Below are 14214 nucleotides of genomic sequence, written 5' to 3' on the forward strand. Positions count from 1 at the left end.
GAAGATGGAACAGAGTTGAGGGAAGAGAAGGAGAATAAGAGGCAAAAAAAAGGAAGGGAAATGTGTAGAGTAGCTGTGGTAGTGAGAAGAAGAAGGGTGAGGAGCGGAAGTAAGGAGCACAAAAGAGCAGAAAAGAAAACAGACAGCAGTAGACCAGTAGGTCCTCCGAAGTCCATTTTTTAAAGAATAAATTCTCCGACGGAGTTCAAGAAAGGCCAGCGTCCAAAAAGGACAAATCTGAGGCTGACCCTTGGAACACTGTCTCAAGAGACATATTTATGGTAAAGAAATGGGACTGTCCATACTCCCTGTTAGGACCAATACACACCTTGCTGGCCTAAATCAAGTAAGACAAAGGATCAAAAAATCTCTTGCTCCTCCAGAAAAATAATTTTTCTTTTAATATACTGACTTTTACACTCAGCCAGAGAATTATGACTACAGTAACTGTTAAACCTCCCTTCCATCCATCAGTCCCTCTAGTCTGACTGCCGTATTAGAAGTGATTTTGACGATTTAGTAACACCTCCTAAGTTAACTATTTTGCACATTGCACTTCAATATCTTAGATTATATAAATTATGCAATTTATGTCGATTAAAAACGATGCAAAGACATCTAAGAGAATGTTAAGGTGCAACACGCTAAATAAATTGCTAAGCAAAACGTGCTACGAAGCTTCTTATGCCAATTGGAATACAAACCTAAGCCTCCGGAGTATAGTGAGGGACGAGAAATGCGAAAGTCGTGGAGAGGAGCAAAAGTGGGAAATAAAAGAGAGGAATTTTAGCGTGAGGAGGACTAACGGGCTTGTGGTAAAAATGGAAATAAATGAAGATGGAAAGGGTAAATCGAGTAAGAAGATTCATAGCAGTATGCATGACTATAATTCTTTCAGTTGAATTTGGTCTATATTTTTTTCCATTTTTCGGCTTTTCTTGTAGCTCAGTGGCAGAAATAAAATGAAAATGCTACGGCCACATATCACCGTAGCACTCCGTAACTAGCAGATATTATAGTACCGTATTAGTTTACTGTTGTGACTCAGCACTCAAGATATGAAAATGGCAATTTTTGGCCAAGTTAAAGTGAAAAGAATATAGTACTAAATTAACGTTTGGAAAGCACAGAGTGAAATCATGCCAGCCGGAGATAAATGGTCAGGATAAGAAGCGTAAAATAAGAAAAGGAGCGGCGAAATATATATATAAGTAGTCTGGGGAAATCAGAGAACGATAATATGTATAAATCACCGATATAAGAACTGCAGTGAAAATGTTGACAGCGAGGCTCAGGAAATTAGTCTTGGCGTCAGTCAGCATAAAACTAAACTAAACTCTTGTGAGGTGAGTCTGGTTTTCTCCTGGCTGGGGGTCAGTGACGAGCGAAGACAGACACAGTATTAACAGCAATATAAATTCCACACCGACCCATTAACTGAGATATTGTGGGTTGTATTAACACTCGAAACTAAAACTAGATGATGAGATTGCAAAAAAACTAGAAACATTAACCTTTCAGAACTAATGCACCTTTAGTACATATCCAGTTCACTTCGACGAAGGATTTTTTAGTTTATTCATACTACTTCCTGACGCTTGTATTGACCTTAAGGCGGCGTCACACAGGGCCAAAAGTGGTTAACATGCGAGCAGCTTTTTTTAGGCGAAACGGCTAGCAAAATCGAGTTGCCGTCTCACACGTGTGTTTTTGCGAGCAGAAACGACTAGCACTGTCGTCTGCCTTGGCACCTCATGGTCATTTGTAAACAAACCACCACCGAGTACCCACTCCCTTTTCCTCAGTTTCAGCAACCACCTCAAGTACTTCGGCAACTTTAGAGCCACAAGGCAGTCTACTAGAGTTTTCCTTGCTGCAGGATCTATGTCGAATAAGGGTCACAACCTCATTTCCACTTACCTTTCCAGTTCTTGTTGTTGTTGGTGTTGTAGCTCCAGGTTCATTTGAAATGTGAACCTGGTGGACTGCAAGCTTAACTTTCCTTTCACCTGTAGTCCACTGTCCTGCTTTTGTGGTGTAGGGAAATAGTTCAAGGAAGTTTGTTGTGTTGTTGTTGTTCCAGCTGTTGTAGTTGCTGTTGTTGCTTAAGCCTAATCTGTCTGGCCGAGCAGACCCAGATGGAATTCGCAGCTGTTTCGCTCCACCCATGATACACAGCGCCATCAAGGGTAGAGACGTTTGTATAACTAGGCAGTTCAGCTGCCCATTTATATGGGTGCCACAGCATGAAGATGTTCCTGTCCTGTACCTTTCTTAAAGGGCAAAATAAGAGTGGGAGGCGGAGAAAAAACTGTAGGACATGGATAAGAAAAATACAAAGCACAAATAGTGACAAAGGGGACTGTGACAGCAGACAGTGGTTTGGTGTAGGTTAGGAGAAGAGTATGCCAGACACAAGACAGATGGAAAAACAAAAGGCAGTGACAGCAGACAGTGCTATGGTGTAGGTTAGGTGGAGGATCGGTAAGATATTGCGACACTGTTGGTGGAACAGAAGACAGTGATAGTAGGCAGTGATATGATGTAGCTTAGGCTGTCTGATTGCTGCGGACAGTCGTTGGTTTGCTAGAGCCCTTCCCACAAGTATAATGACAGTTTGTTCACACACAGTGACCCATGAACGTTGACCAGTCAAAAAACGACCAAGACATCGAGTCGCCTTACTATTTTCCTAACATATCATCCCTATCTTCTGTTTTATTGTACTGTCAAGCATACCATTTTCCCTCTCGTCTTACCCTTTCCTAGGTTTTTCTTTTCACCTTTCCAGTCCACCACCTTCCCGCCATCCCTTCCTACTCTCTTCCTACCATTTTAGGGACTGCATGCACCAACAGATCAAACCATTTTATACAATTATCAAGTGCGTATAACCGTTGGCTATTATTACAAATCATTTTGTATTTTGTGGCTCATTTTTTCAGTTATTGTTCACTCTGACTTGATTATGAAGCTGTTATGCTAGGTGTTTTGTTTCCCGGCCTAAGAAAGCCTGGCTTAGTATTGGGTTCTTTTCAAGACCGGGGCAATACCACAAATATAGGAGGAACAGGGCAGGCAACAGCCTACACGTATATTCACAAATCTTACACAAGGGCAATAGGACGTCTCACAATATTTCTGATTCATCAATTCTTGGGCTGCTGAATGGGGCAAGCCTAGTTCGCAGGATATGCGAGAGACACAGTTCACAATTCAGGGTGGTACAGTTTATAATATGAATCTGGGTGCCTTGGGATTATAATTTTTATATAGTCTCTAGGATTGGTGGCTCTGGGTCACATGAGAGTCCTTATGGTCACCATTGTCACGATCACTGAGGGGTGCACTGACTTGATCTTGTTGCTGGGAAAAGGGGGACGAGGGGAGAATTTAGGTTGACACAGGTGCAAAGGGAAGAGAGGGGGGGGGGCGTGCTGAGCAATAACGATCACTACTTTTGACACGGGAGCCTTACTTCAATAGCACTGCACTTTAGGTCACTTTCTAGGCACGGTCATTTCATGAATCCACTTTTGACACTTTCCTATATGTCAATGCACTGAACCACACCTGAGTCACTTATAATCCAGGTAGGTTGGTGTGGTCCCCCATGGGCGTGATGAAGGGCCCCGGGTGCTGGGGGTTGGGAGCAGAAGTCTGACTGGTGGGGTAGGGGCCAAACAACTTCCCCAGACTCCTCCGGAGCCGCTGGGTGGAAGATCCACATCACCTCAGCTGGGGGTGGGGAAGGCCTCGCCCTTGGGAGCTGGGGGCGCCGTCAGGGACCCGGGGGCTGCGGTCCACTCCGGGGTGCTCCGCTGTCAGGAGGGGACTGCGGTGTCATTCCGGGGAGGTGTTCATCAGGGGCAGGTCCCCCTCAGGGGCCAGCTGCAGGGAGAACAGCCCCGGGGACAGTACAGGGCCCTGCCACCAGGCTGCTAGCAGTGGACTCCCTGGCTTGGGACAGGTTCTACAGCAGGTGGATGCAGGAGGGCGACGTGCGGGCATAGAGCAGCTGGAGGCCGTCGCCTGTGTCATGTCCTCAGGACCGCCACTGACCCTACGGGTAGTCCGGGGGAAGCGGCTGGAGGCTGCCTTTTTTGTGGAGGGGCTTGAGGCCGTCTCTTTGGTGGAGCGGGTCGAGGCCATCTCTTTGGTGGAGCGGCTTGAGGCCATCTCTTTGGTGGAGCAGGTTGAGGCTGTCTCTTTGGTGGAGTGGCTTGAGGCCGTCTGGTGGAGTGGCTTGAGGCTGTCTCTTTGGTGGAGTGGCTGGAGGACATCTCTACAGTAGAGTGAAGTGGCTTGAGGCCATCACCAAGTGGCTGTATGGAGCGTAAGGTTCAGCTCCACCCCGATCCTAACACAGACCGGGCTGGCGAGAGAGTAGTGCACCCAGGCTGAGGTGTATGGGTCTGGTTGGTTCCAGGGAGTAGGGGCACACGGCTAACTAGGACTTGCGTCCATATAGTACGGATACCCTGTATGTTACATCTAACCCTCTGTTGTCGCCTTCTGGGGGTGTCGTGTCACTGCTTGATGTTATCATTTCACCAACGTCGTTGTGGGAAAAGTCACATCCCCATGTCCGGAGGTAGCATGTGTGGGTGGTGTTGGTGCTGTGTGCTGGTGTCAGGTGTTGCAGGACAGCGGTCCAGTGGTCAGTCATCTTGTCTGGGTCATGGTGTGGGGCATAAATGAGGAAGAGGGTGGAAGGTTGGGTGGTCGCCTGGAGGAGGCGGAGTAGGTGGTGGCGCCCACGGACGTGGTATTTTGCCCTGAAGACTGGGGCCCAGGTGGTGCACCTGCTCTTTGTGGTTCAGTGGTGTGGTTGTGGTGAGGGCCTCAGCTGAATGCTTGCGAGGGCGGAGGTGATGGTGCTTTTATGCTGAGACGTCGGTTTACCCGGGGGATAGAGATGGGAGAGGGCTGAGCCTGGTGTATCATAAAGGTGATAGGTATTGTGTTAGGGGTGAGAGAGCTGGGAGGGGAGGGTGGAGGGGTAGGGGATGGGGTGGTGGTGTATCTTGCGGGAGGGCATGAAATACTGCCGGAATGGGTGATGGTGGTTTTGAGGGTGGGGGTGCGTGGTGATGTGGGTGTGCGGCCTCGTGTCATTGCAGCTGTGTTTGGGGTGGCATGTGGGGTGGTAGTGTTAATGGGCTGGCGGTGTTCTGGTGGGTGTGCAGTCTTGGTTGGGGGAGGGGAATGGGAGCCTGAGGGTGTCTGGGTCTGGGATAGTGTGGGTGCGGACAGAGCAGGCTGAGGGTGGGGGATGGGTGGGGTGGTGGGGGAGGATGGGGGTGGTAGGGTGGATGATTTTTGCAGCATTGGTGAAGGTAGCAGTGAGGTGTGATGCAGCGTTGGTGAAGGTAGCGGTGAGGTGTGATGCGGCGTGACAGGGGGTGGCATTGATGATCGCAAGGAGGAAGAGGAGGGGAGGGAGAAGGAGGGAGTGATGTAGCATTTGTAGGAATCAGGAGGGGGGTCTGAGGTGGCAGAGGAAGGTGAGGTGGCATTAAGGTGGGTGGAGTCAGAGGGGGAAAGGATGGGGGCATGGAAAGGGCAGACATGGAGGCTTTTGTATGTGCGGGGAGTGTTGTGATAGTCTGTAGTCACTTGATAGTGGTTTGGAACATAGGTGACCATGTAGGGACCCATGAAGCGTGGGGCGAGTTTGTGTGGGACAGGCAGCTTTGCCACCATCACGGTGTCGCCTGGCTTGTAGGGGTTGGAGGGTGTAGCATCTGGCTATAGGTCTAGGCTGCTTTGTAGACGGTGGAGTTGCCTCTTCAGATGGTGGAGGGGATTGGACACGGGAGGTGTACAGGGTGGTTGCAGTTGTTGGCATAGGGGTAGGAGGAGTGGTGCTTCTCTTAAGATGCGTTCATGTGGGGAAATGCTATCTTCCCTGGTGCAGAAGTTCATTCCCCTTTGGATGATCTTAATGTGGGCTGGCAAGTCTTCATTCTTTGTCTCCTTTATTTGGGCCTGGATTTGATTCATCAGGGTGCGGTGGCTCCTTTCACATATCCCGTTGCTCTGTGGCCAATACGGGGAGGAGTGAGATAATTATACAGTAGCCAAATAGGTTGGCTAGCTCCTCTCTAACGGCGCCGGTGAATTCGGGGGTGTTATCTGAGTGCAGGGCCTGTGAAATTCCAAAATAGGGGAAGACATGGAAGACCAGGGCCTCGGCTACAGTGACAGTGTGGTGTTCTTTTGCTGGGCATGCTATGAGGTACCTGGAGTAGGTGTCCACAGAAGTGATAATGTACCGACAGCCTGCCTTGGGTGGTAGGGGCCCCACCACATCCACGGACAGCAACTGCCAGGGCTTGTGGGCAGTGATGCTTCTGAAAGGGCCAGATGTGCTGGTGATGTCCTTGCCCAGGGCACGTGCTCGGCAGGATTGGGCAGTCTGCTTGGCTAGCTGGGAGGGGTTGGAGGTCCAATAGATGTCATTGAATATCTGAAGGAGCCTTTTCGTCCCGAGGTGGATCCCGTTACTGGAATGGAGATGTCTCATGGTATCCAGGGCGGTGTCAGGAGTGAGGACGATGTGGCCAGATGGAGTGAAAAGGTGGTTGCCCTGTTGCTGCAGCTTGGTGAACAAATGGGGTGTGATCCATGGTGGCCGGTCCTTACTATGCCATTGCACAGGGAGGTAAGATACAGGCTGGAGTGTGTGGATGGGGAGGCGGGAGAGGGCGTCAGCATTAGTGAGGAGTTTGCCGGGGCCATAGGAGATCTCATAGTTGAACTCTTCTAGGGTTTCTCTCCATCTAGTGAGCTGGGCATTATGGGTGTCTGATTGGTGGAGCCATTGGAGCAACTGGTGGTCAGTGATAATGGTTCCAGAGAGGTAAGCATTTGGCTCCAAGGACCAGATGATGCTCAGGCACTCCCTCTTGGTGGCGATGTAATTTCATTCCGCCTGATTTAGCATGTGACTGGTGCAGGTGACAATCTGTTCCCGCCCTTCTTGCACTTGGGTGAGGACGGTGCCAATGGCTATCAGGGAGATGTCTGTGTACAGCCGGAAGGGTAGGGTATAATCAGAGAAGGTGGTGATTGGGGAGGTGGTGAGTTTGCACTTCAGTGCCTGAAAAGCTTCCTGTCGTTCAGTGGTCCAATTGAAGGGTTCCCCCTTTTGGGTCAAGTCATGGAGAGGCTTGGCGATAACAGAGAAACCTCTCACGAATCGCCGGTAATAAGAGGCAAGGCCCAGGAAGCCTGAAGTTTGTGGATGTCATGGGGTGGGGATATGTCGGCGATAGTGGGCAACTTGTCCAGGTCGGGTGCAATTCCATCTTTTGAGATCATGTGACCCAGGAAAGAGATGGTCCAGGCTGCCAGGATGCATTTGAAGGGCCGAAGCTTCAGGCCAGCCTGCCGGATCCCCTGGAATACTCTTCTGAGGCGATGGAGGTGATCGGCCCATGTCTTGCTAAAGATAATAACGTCGTCTAGATATGCCAGACAAATTTCCCAGGTCGGGCCACTGAGGACGGACTCCATCAATCAGGAGAACATTGCTGGGGCATTGCAGAGGCTGAAGGGCAGGAGATTGAATTCATAGTGTTTCCCATTGCTAGTGGAAAAATCTTCTGTCTGTCCTTGGGTTGCACGGGGACTTGCCAGTAACCCGATTGGAGGTCTAGTGTGGAGAACCAGGAGGCACCTTACAGGAAGTCGAGGGAGTCGTCTATCCTGGGAAGGGGTGGCATCTTTGATGGTCACATCATTGAGGCGGCGGCAGTCGACACAAAAGCGCATGATACTGTCTTTCTTTTGGACGAGGACAATGGGGGAGGACCAAGTGCTGGTGGAGGGTGAGATCACGCCAGCATTTCCTGGACCTGCCGGTCTTTCTCTGCCCACTGTTTAGGGTTTTTCCGTCTGGATGGTTGGCAGATTGGTGGTCGTATGGTGTGTATTTGGTGCGTCAGGTAGGTAGTGTGGCCGATGATGGAGGGGCCTGATGCAAAGAGGTCCTGAAAGTCCAGGAGGAGGTGCCGAAGGGTGTCAGCTTGGTGGGTTGAAAGGTGATCGGGTATGGGGGGCAAGGGGGCAGGGGCGGAGGAGGGTGCAGTGGGGCATGGCTCCACTTCCTCCATCTCTCCCACAATGAGTCCCTTTGGTAGCGTGAGTGGGGTCGTGGAGATGTCTGCAATTCTCACTGCCGCGATGTGCAGGGGTAGGAAAGTGGGGGCTAGGAGACAGGCTGAGAGTATTCCTGGCAGCAGTCCGGGGGAGAAGAAGACGAATGTCCTGGTGAGCCTGTTCAGGGGTAGCCAAGCTTTGTGATGCGGGGGAATTGTTGTGGTGGAGGCGATAGTGGCGGGAAAGGTGGGGAGAAGGTGGGAGTCGGGGGGGTGGCATGGATGGGGATGGAGGGAGACTGGGGGGTTTCAGGGGCAGGGGGCAGGTGCATAATGCTTTCAAGGCTTGGGGGCAGGTGCATAATGCTCTCAAGGCTTGGGGGGCAGGGGCTGGAGTCTTGCTGAACTGAAGCTGCCGCTTGTGGCAGTCTATTGTGGTACGTAATTTTTGCAGGAGGTCCAGCCCCAGGTATCCATCATAGTTGTGGCTGGTGGAGTCAAAGATAATAAATTTGTGTCGAGTGGAGGTGTGCTGGTGCGTCTCAGCGCGTAGGGCCCGTGTTTCCCCACAGATAGGCAGGGGGCCGTCCCCCGTGTCTATGAGTTGAGCAGACATGGGAAAAAGTGGGCCAAAGGCCAACTTGTGATGGGAGTAGAAGTGGCTGTATAGGCAGGATCTGGCCACCCCCATGTCGACCAGCAGCCTCGCTCGTACTCTGTTCAGGTTCATTTGTCATAGACTAGGGGGCGGTATTTGCGAGAGGCAGCCCCCGCCACCGTGGGGAGGTGCAGGGGCGGTCTTAAAAATCCAGCTGCTGGGGTGTGTCCTCCTCCTCTGGCTCTGGTTTCTCTATGTCAGTGTTTTCCGTGGGTGGGGTGTCATCCCCAGGATCCTTGTCTCCCAGGGAGGATACTTTGCATCACCCCAGGGTGTTCCTTTTCTGCCGGGCAGCCTTGAGCTGCTCCTGTACGTTGCGGAGCGGGCATCAATGGCTACATGCGAAGAATTCCCAGGAGTTGATCAATATGAGGTTCTGGTTCTTCCTCTGGCTGGGGCGTTTGCTCAGATGATAGGCCCTGGGTGGGTGGGGCACCAGTGTGGGGCTGATGTGGGTTGGTGAGGATCGGGGTTTGCCGTGCGGTGCTGTGTTGTTGGTTGGGAATATGCTAACTGTGTCAATTTGTTGGGAGGTGGAGCGGGGGGCTAACAGCCGTTGTATCACCTGGATGTCCCTGTCTAGGTCCCTCGCTGGGTTGTAAATTGTGAAGAGCTCCTTGACCATGTTGGGGAGGACTCTGATCAGGGTATCGAAAGTATGTTGTTCCCGGATCTCTGCATTTGCTTCTGGGTATGCAGCGGTGATGAGCCGCCTTGCCTGGATCAGTGTATCATCCAGTTCCCATCGTATGCTAGGTTATCCAGCTGTGACAATGCTATGACTTTCCCAAGGGAGGGTGTGACTGCTTCTGTCAATATTGTCATGAAGTTTGCCCAGGATAGGTCGGGGACGGCTTTGGAGGCAATGCTGGCTGCTGCCTTGCCCAGCAGTGGTAACGTAACAGCAATTTTTTGTCTATCATCCTTGAACTCGTTATCGAGCAGCGGGTTGATGATTGATAAATATGTATGAATGGATATTGCATTGATCTTGCTTGCATTTGGGTAGCTGAACGTGTGGTTTGGTCGCCATTTTGGTATTTTTCCTGTTTTTGTTCCTCCTTTAGTTTAACTAGGCCCAGGTCAAGAACCATCGCTGCCCACCAGTGTTATGCTGGGTGTTTTTAGGGCGGCTTCCCGTCCTAAGAACACCTGGCTTAGTACTGGGTTCTTTTCAAGACCGGGGCTATACCACAAATATAGGAGGAACAGGGCATAAAAACTCGAGGCAACAGCCTACACGTATATTCACAAATCTTACACAAGGGCAATAGGACGTCTCACAATATTTCTGATTCATCAATTCTTGGGCTGCTGAATGGGGCAAGCGTAGCTTGCAGGATACGTGATAGACACAGTTCACAATTCAGGGTGGTACAGTTTACAATATGAATCTGGACGCCTCGGGATAATAATTTTTATACAGTCTCTAGGATTGGTGGCTCCGGGTCACATGAGAGTCCTTATGGTCACCATTGTCACGATCACTGAGGGTTGCACTAACTTGATCTTGTTGCTGGGAAATGGGGGGCGAGGGGAGAATTTAGGTTGACACAGGTGCAAGGGGGAGAGGGGGGGGGCGTGCTGAGCAATAACGATCACTACTTTTGACACGGGAGCCTTACTTCAATAGCACTGCACTTTAGGTCACTTTCTAGGCACGGTCATTTCATGAATCCACTTTTGACACTTTCCTATATGTCAATGCACTGAACCACACCTGAGTCACTTATAGCCCAGGTAGGTTGGTGTGGTCCCCCATGGGCGTGATGAAGGGTCCCGGGTGCTGGGGGTTGGAAGCAGAAGTCTGACTGGTGGGGTAGGGGCCAAACAACTTCTCCAGACTCCTCCGGAGCCACTGGGTGGAAGATCCACGTTGCCTCGGAGGGGGGTGGGGTATGCCTCGCCCCTTGGAGCTGGGGGCGCCATCAGGGAACCGGAGGCTGCGGTCTGCTCCGGGATGCTCTGCCGTCAGGATGGGACTGTGGCGTTGTTCCGGGGAGGGATTTGTCAGGGGCAGGTCCTCCCTAGGGGCTGGCTGCAGGGAGAACAGCCCCGGGGACAGTACAGGGCCCTACCACCAGGCTGCTAGCAGTGGACTCCCTGGCCGGGGATTGGTACTATGGCAAGTGGATGTGGGAGGGTGATGTGTGGGCGTAGAGCGGCTGGAGGCCGTCTCAGAAGAGGAACAATTGGAGGCTGTCTCTTTGGTGGAGCAGCTTGAGGCCATCTCTTTGGTGGAGCGACTGGAGGCCATCTCTAGAGTGGAGCAGCTTGACGCCGTCTCCAAGGGGCTGTATGGAGCGTAAGGTTCAGCTCCATCCTGATCCTGATGCAGGCCAGGCTGGCAAGAGGGTAGTGCGCCTGGGCTGAGGTGTATGGGTCGGGTTGGTTCCAGGGAGTAGGGGTGCGCAGCTACCTGGGACTTGTGCCCATATAGTACACACACACCGTATGCTACATCTAACCCTCTGTTGTCGCCTCCTTGGGGGTGTCGTGTCGCTGCTAGATGTTATCATTCCAGCAATTCGTAATTGTACGTTTGAGGGCAAAAGTATTCACAAATAATCTTGTACAGAACTTGGGATAGTTTATAACTCGGACACCATGACCTCTCTTGCTTTCCCTTCCCTCAAAGAACTCGCCTCCCCGATGCCTCCTGTACACAGCATCAGCACATGCTGAGAAATATCCTTGTGTTTGAAAATAAAGCCGTTAATTACCTACCTTAGTGATACTGTTGACGTAGGAGTTTTCGCCAAGAAGAAATTATATTAAATATATATATATATATATATATATATATATATATATATATACACAAGTCTTGACATAAGTCAAGAGTGAGAGCAGTGGAAATGAGTTATTTAAGAGGAGCCTGTGGAGTCACATGGAGAGACAGGCTAACGAATGAGGATATAAAGGAGCGTTGTGGTGTGGATGTGGATGTGATAGGAAGCGTTATGAGGAACACACTGAGGTGGTTTGGCCATGTGGAGAGGATGGAGGGTGAAAGACTGACGAAGAGAGTGTATGTGAGTGAGGTGGAGGGGGGAAGAGGGAGGGGGAGGCCGAGGATGAGATGGAGGGATGGGTTGGAGAGGTATTTGAGAGAGGGGTGTGTGAGTTGGGAGCAGGGCAGTGAAATGGCGGGGGACAGGGCCACCCCAAACGGGATTGAGGCGTCTGGCAATATATATATATATATATATATATATATATATATATATATATATATATATATATATATATATATATATATATATATATACAGAGAGAGAGAGAGCGAATGTATGTATAGATAAATATACTCGTACATACAGTAGATGATCCATTGTGAGAAGACGAAAATTTGGGTGGGAGAGCTTTAATTCTTTATTTTCTCTAACGTTTCCTACTAACAGAACCCATCTTTTGACAATGTGAACAGAAAGTGATCCCGGCTACACAAAATCCATCTTTAGACAATGTGAACAGAAAGTGATTCCGGCAGGGGTGTGTGACTGGTGGATGAAGGGGGGAGGTAGTGATCCGAGGGAGGGGGAGGGAGGGGAGCAATAGATGGGGAGGTAGGAGAGGCGAGGGAATTGAGAGAGAGGGGAGGGAGAGGGGTCAGCTACACCAGCAATCTGTTAACTGAAGTGCAGTATTGACCTCCCGTCGTTTTCAGTCTAGGAGTCGTATTCTCGACAGCTTAGTAGGATTTCTACCGCCTCTTCCTTCCCAGTTTATTGCCGGATATGGCGTATTAACATTGCTGTTGATAATATTTGTGCACTGAGAAGTATATTGGCATCAATATGATGTAAGTTTTAATATACAATATTTTTTTTCTGCAGGATTTAAAAAATAAATCGATGAGGGAAAACTACTCTAAAGATTCGTAAGCCGGCGAGAATATGGCCCCAGCAGCAAAGGCAGTAGGAGGAGGTAGTGGTGGTGATGGTGGTGGTCGCAGGCCCAGATGACCTCATCTTTAATATAAGTTTACGCAACTACAGGTTGTTTATTGGGGAGCAGGAGACTAGTGGCTGTTTTCGAGTAACCCCGGTCTGTCTGGCTGAGCATACCCATCTACAGCAGGCATGCCATGTCCCATGCACGGCCGTCCCGTGCAGCGAACTGATGTTCCCTTGTGGCAGACAGTGCCTCAGTACAGCAAGGCTTGGAGAAGAGTGTGTTGGTTTGTTTCCCGGACGAACGCCACATTTGTCTCTCTGCTCAGTTAACAGGTGCATTATGGTGACATGTGAAGGTGTAGGAGGACTACTGGACCTTGGTAAAGGCTACTACCCCCGAGCTATAGGCCCTGAAGCCTTTGCCCAGAGTCGGACACATTAAAAAAAAAAAAAAAAGTCTCCATATTACCCCTTCATTTGGTTCAGCAGCTACCACTTAGCGTGTAAATGGTTTCCTGGTTAACAGGAAATTTTTTGTCTTGCTAAGGAAAACATTGTGTTGGGAATGCCAGGAAAACAGAAAATTCCAGTTGAATTGGATCCAGCGAGACATTTATGTCGATCTACTGATAACACGTATTTCTGTGGTCAAGATTTTCAGCAGTAAAAATACAGTGTAAATCGTCTGTATTTCTGTAGGCAAAAAATGTGGGTTGTTCTCGGTGTAAGATCGCAAGAGTTGCCGTTGCTCTAGAGGTGCTGGAACAATCTTAATTAATGGGCTTAGCATCAGATAATAATATTTTTTAATCTACAAACATCTTTTATAATATTCGTAAACATATAACATCCTGTAACACCCACACTGTATTTTGGGAGTTCAACACTGGGATATTCTGTGCACGTTTGCTCCTTGTTAAAATTGATTTATGCCTACCGACTGCACAAACGTCATAAAAGCCGATAACCAGGATGAGTTTAAGGCGGAAGGCTATGCGAGCCCCACCTCCCTTTTAATCGTTTACCCCCTACTAGTTACGTGGTTTATTCCCGACTACACACGTCTCCCACAAACAGGCTGTAACAGAACCACACCATGAACGCCAACTTCAGCCCATACTTGCTACAGATCATAATCAATTTTTATCATAAACAGTATCCATATTAGTGGATTGTTGTCAGACGTAATTTTATTTTGATGTATTTTTCGCGTTACATTACAGTAATTTTGCTGTGAAATGTTTGGTAACTTTACTGAACTGGGAGAAAAGTGTAAACATATTATCTTACCTGGAACTTAAGCTGAAAAATTTTATGAATATAACTCCGAATCACCCCTCTTTGGGTCGTACTCTCGTTGACTGAAGGTTTCAAAGCGCCTCTCTCTAAGCGATTCATAATGCATATTGCAATACATATTCTTTCTTTTTTTATGCATTATAAGTATCGACTATACATTGCCTTAAAAACATCAGTAAAATAGAAAACTGCCTTGTACAAAATTCGTCGCTGAAGAGATGTTATGAGGCCTCCACTGACACCTATAGAATAT

Source organism: Coenobita brevimanus, chromosome 59, assembly GCF_032717465.1.
Source record: "Coenobita brevimanus isolate Jiangsu-jjx chromosome 59, ASM3271746v2, whole genome shotgun sequence".
Classification (NCBI taxonomy): Eukaryota; Metazoa; Arthropoda; class Malacostraca; order Decapoda; family Coenobitidae; genus Coenobita; species Coenobita brevimanus.